This window comes from Ranitomeya variabilis, chromosome 2 (genome assembly GCF_051348905.1).
Source record: "Ranitomeya variabilis isolate aRanVar5 chromosome 2, aRanVar5.hap1, whole genome shotgun sequence".
Lineage (NCBI taxonomy): Eukaryota > Metazoa > Chordata > Amphibia > Anura > Dendrobatidae > Ranitomeya > Ranitomeya variabilis.
This window is the reverse complement of record NC_135233.1, coordinates 99,454,535-99,460,009: the sequence shown is the minus strand read 5'-3', so window position 1 is coordinate 99,460,009 and position 5,475 is coordinate 99,454,535. Positions and strand designations below refer to the sequence as shown.

At 40.9% G+C, this 5,475-nt stretch overlaps 1 long non-coding RNA gene across 1 annotated transcript; it reads left to right on the top strand.

Moving 5' to 3' along the window:
* Positions 1 to 387: 387 nt before the first annotated feature.
* On the top strand, positions 388 to 1,491 carry LOC143809142 (uncharacterized). The gene is made up of 3 exons (XR_013222096.1): positions 388 to 483; positions 1,033 to 1,209; positions 1,454 to 1,491. It is a non-coding gene; the product is annotated as an uncharacterized LOC143809142 (long non-coding RNA).
* Positions 1,492 to 5,475: the final 3,984 nt, after the last annotated feature.

Below are 5,475 nucleotides of genomic sequence, written 5' to 3'. Positions count from 1 at the left end.
GCAGAGTCAGGTACGATCCACGGCTAATTCTAGTGTGTGTGATAATAGATTAGGGCTGCGGTCAGCAGAGCTCCCACTTCCCAGAGCTCGCTCTATTTTGCAGTTTTGACTATCAGGTCATTCCCGATGCTCCTAACCACCAGGTCCAGCCATAACAGTTCTCTCCTAGGAAAAAGATGACTCCGGTAGATCTGGGCAATAATGCCTTGTCCTCCAATAAGGTAATCAATTTGTCTGATATTGATCTCACAGTTCCACAAATGGAGGTTCTTAATCTTGGGCTTAATTTTTCACTGACCGCTAAATTTGATCACTTTTCAGCAATAAAAGATTTGCATTTGTTTGCACGAAAGCTACCGCTTAAGAAACTTCACCATAAAAACTCAAATGACGTCATTGATATCACATTGGACACGGAGGAAGAAACTGAGGCCTTGGATGCCCTGAATGAACTTTTACACGAACAGTCCTCCACTTTTACAAGTAAGTTTCCTAAAAACTTCGTCCCTAGGTCTAAAAAGTTTCCACCTCTCACATTGAGTGCTAACATTGATCTATTTGTTAAACTTGTGAGTGAAGATCTGAAAAAGGTATCAACTATGGTTAAAGGTCATAATTGTACATTGGAACACAAAAAAGCCATTGAAGAGCTGTCCTCTAGGAAGGACATAGTCATCAAACCATCGGACAAAGGTGGGAACATTGTTGTTTGGCCTTGCAACATGTATGAGAGGGAAGTGTACAGACTGTTGAAGGATGTGAAGTGCTACAGAAGATTGACTTTTAATCCTCTGTTGTCCTTTTGTGTACAACTTAGGGATATTCTTTTGAAGGCAGTGGAGGCCTCTATAATCAGCAAGAAGCAGATGGACTATTTATCTGTAGAATATCCCACCATTGCTACTTTTTATGTACTCCCTAAAGTACATAAAAATGCGTCATGTCCACCAGGTCGTCCGATTGTGGCAGGGAACAACAACTTCATTGAGCCAATATGCAAATTAATTGACTTTGTTCTTCATCCTATGGTAGAAACCTTACCGTCATATCTTAAAGACACGAACGATGTACTTCGGAAAATGGATGGACTACAGCTAGAAGATGATATGATTCTGGTCACTTGTGATATTGAATCTTTATATACATCTATAATACACAAGGATGGCGTCACGGCTGTTCAACAATTTTTGAGGATGTCCAGTGAGGACGGTGAGTTTTCTTCATTTATCGTGGATCTTCTCCAGTTTGCACTCACCCATAATTTTTTTATTTTTAATGAGAAGTTTTTCCTACAGCTCCAGGGAACAGCAATGGGGGCGGGTTTTGCGCCCTCATATGCAAATTTGTTCCTGGGGCTGTGGGAGAGGAAGATCTTTACCACCGAACCTCTACCCTTGGTAGATAGAGTGCAATACTGGGAAGATACATTGATGATATTTTGTTTATTTGGCAGGGTTCTTTTGATGAACTACAGACTTTTATGGGCCATTTGAATGACAACAATTTGAACTTACGTCTGACATATAAAGCAGGAAGATCTAACATGGAATTCCTGGACATTCTGTTGGAAGTTGATGAACTTGGTTTTATACATACAGATGTTTTCCGGAAATCGACTTCTACAAACAGTCTTCTTCACTTTTCTTCATCACATCAACATAGTCTTATTAAAGGCATATCTGTGGGACAGTTTCTACGAATGCGACGTATTTGTTCTGATGAGTTTTCTTTTGAAAAGCAAAGCAGGGACTTGAGTGCAAGATTTGCTGAGAGGGGATATTCCTCACAATGCATCAAACGGGCATATTGGCGAGCAAAACAGACTGACCGCTCTCAAGCATTGAATAAACAGAGATTGGAAGATGGGAGTGGTGATAAGGTACGGTATATTCAAACTTTCAACTGCAGATGGTATGAGGTGAGGGATATCTTATCAAAACATTGGAAGGTTTTACAATTGGATCCTATTCTGACTAGTTTTGAGCATTCCGATACCGCAAGTATCGGGTATCGGCCGATACTTGCGGGTATCGGAATTCCGATACCGAGATCCGATACTTTTGTGGTATCGGGTATCGGTATCGAAACAACATTAATGTGTAAAATTAAGAATTAAAATAAAAAATATTGCTATACTCACCTCTCCGACGCAGCCTGGACCTCACCGAGGGAACCGGCAGCGTTCTTTGCTTAAAATGCGCGCTTTTACTTCCTTCCGTGACGTCACGGCTTGTGATTGGTCGCGTGCCGCCCCTGTGGCCGCGACGCGACCAATCACAGCAAGCTGTGACGTAATTTCAGGTCCTCAATGCCTAATTCTAGGCATTCAGGAATTTAAAATTACGTTCCGGCTTGTGATTGGTCGCGTCGCGGTCACATGGGCGACGTGACCAATCACAAGCCGTGACGTCACGGGAGGCAGGAGATGCGCGCATTTTTAAAATTACTTCACGGCTTGTGATTGGTTGCGTGCCGCCCATGTGACCGCGACGCGACCAATCACAGCAAGCCGTGACGTAATTTCAGGTCCTCAATGCAGAAATAGGCATCAGGAGGACCTGAAATTACGTCACGGCTTGCTGTGATTGGTCGCGTCGCGGTCACATGGGCGGCACGCAACCAATCACAAGCCGTGATGTAATTTTAAAAATGCGCGCGTCTCCTGCCTCCCGTGACGTCACGGCTTATGATTGGTCGCGTCGCCTATGTGATCGCGACGCGACCAATCACAAGCCGGAACGTAATTTTAAATTCCTGAATGCCTAGAATTAGGCATTGAGGACCTGAAAATTACGTCACGGCTTGCTGTGATTGGTCGCGTCGCGGCCACATGGGCGGCACGCGAACAATCACAAGCCGTGACGTCATGGAAGGAAGTAAAAGCGCGCATTTTAAGCAAAGAAGGCTCCCGGTTCCCTCGGTGAGGTCCAGGCTGCGTCGGAGAGGTGAGTATAGCAATATTTTTTATTTTAATTCTTTATTTTACACATTAATATGGATCCCAGGGCCTGAAGGAGAGTTTCCTCTCCTTCAGACCCTGGGAACCATCAGGAATACCGTCCAATACTTGAGTCCCATTGACTTGTATTCGTATCGGGTATCGGTATCGGATTAGATCCGATACTTTGCCGGTATCGGCCGATACTTTCCGATACCGATACTTTCAAGTATCAGACGGTATTGCTCAACACTAATTCTGACACAATACCTCCCATCTAAACTATCCGTCACATACAGGAGGTCACCAAATATACGGGACTCGTTGGTACACAGTCACTATGTGAACAAAAAGAATGACAATCCATTTGGTTCACAGGGCCCTAAATGGGGCTGCCGCCCCTGTGGCTCCTGTGTAGCGTGCCCTAATGTTGAAAGGTGTGCTGTATTCTCCAGTGCTGATGGGAATAAAACATATAGCATCCTCTACCCTATCACGTGTACGGTGAGGGAGCACGTTTTAGACATTAAAGCAGCTTACACTGCTACGGATATTGAATCCCTCAAAACCCTACCAAAACATTTTAAGTTGTTTCCTCAGTGCGATGACTCTTTATTGAGAGTAAGAGGGATTGACCATATTGTACTGAATATGAGAGGTGGGGATATTAAGAAAAGGTTGGCACAAATTGAAGCCAAGTGGATTTACAGATTGAATACCCTGGCACCCAATGGCCTGAATGAGCAGATGTATTTTAGTGCTTATTTGTAGGCTTTTATTAATATTTATCTTTTTCTTCCCTGCTGTTATTTTTATTTTTAGGTCTTTGTCGGCATCTATATCTGGTTGGGATATCGGATGGAATCTTCCATGTTTTTTTCTTGTATTTCAATAAAATGTGTATTTTATTTTATTTATCTCTTGTCACTTTTTCACTCGTTTGCACGTGTATTTCACTGCACTTTTTATTATTTATTATTTATTAATTTTTTCTAGGGGGTTGTTATTATTTTTATAATATTATATGATTATTTAAGAAATATATATATTTTCTTCTTTGGAGTTCATGATAGATCCTATTTGGCTGTTCATTAGCGGTCTTATGGTTCCGCTTGTGCGCATGATCAAATGAGAATTGATCTTTAGGATTAATGTGTTTCTTTTCATTTAGGGATGTATTGGATTATTAATTCCCCCTTTGGTTTTATCCACTGTAGTGGTCTGTATGTAATTTGTATCAGGGTACCTTCTTAGGGGCGTGTTGTTCATTGCGCCATGTCACTTCCGGTGGGCGGGGGTGACTGGCGGCCTGCGCTCCGTTCTGGGATGCTAAGGGGATCACATTATATCGTAGGCGACTGTTGTGGCTATGTGTTGCCTTGGTTTCCGTTGTGGTAGTGCAGACTCCGGAACGTCATCTCCGGTTTGGCGGTGACTGCCCGGAGTTTGTGCTCCACTTATCGGTCCGCGGCACAATGCCTTTTAATGGGATCGGTCACTTTTAGATTGTATTCCTTTCTGTTTTGCGAGGTATTTATTGTATGTTCATATATGTTAATTCATATATGATACGCCACTTCCGGTTTTGCCGTATATTGTGTTTCATGTTTATGTTATTTCATTGTATTCACTGCGTTGCACTTTCTAATGTGATCGGTCTCTTTTATGTGAGGTATCTGGTTATATGTTTATTTATGTTAGTTTCTATGATGGTATGTCACTTCCTGTTTTGCCGTATTTTGTGTTTTGTTTCTTTGTGATTTTATTATTTACTATGTGCATATTGTTCCGGGATGTATATGAATGAGTGAAATATTGGATTCCATATATTTATACTGTGTATATATATTTTTTTTTAGTAGGGTTTATTGTTTATTTAGCTCACATGATTCCCCTGATTCCATTTGATTGGTTGGGGCTATGTATAAAAAACACTTCATTTTCACTTTCTCTTCACTCCTTGAAAAAGCCATTCAGGCGAAACGTACGTTGGGGTCGGAGTCCTTGAGGGTCACAGATCATCTCCACACTGGTAGTAGTATTTTTCCAGAGATTTATGCACTTTTTTGTCTAGGTTAGACTATTTATTATGGATGCATATGCACTTTATTAAGGTAGATGGCTTACCACTAATGTCATCTATTGGGTCTTGCACTTTGGAGGGTTATATATTTTTTCAGTATATACTCTTCTAGTATCTTTTATATTATATGGATCTGGTTTCCTCATTGGATATATACTTTGTAACATGGTGTAGTATTATCTGTTGCTTTTTCCCTTTTTTGTATATTTTATTTTTTACTTTCAATAAAATTATTTTTTAATATATATATTTTTTCTTTTTGTGATTATTGTTTTATGTTCACTCTTGATATTGGTTTTATAGTTATTGGTGGACATTAATTCACTAGGGTGAATTTTGTTGTGTATTTCATACTGCTATTTCAAGAACGTTTTTCAGAAGTATCATTATCATCAGCTCTATGCACAGCTGATGGCTCAGAATTCGTCACTCCTCGTACAGTAATATCTCGCTT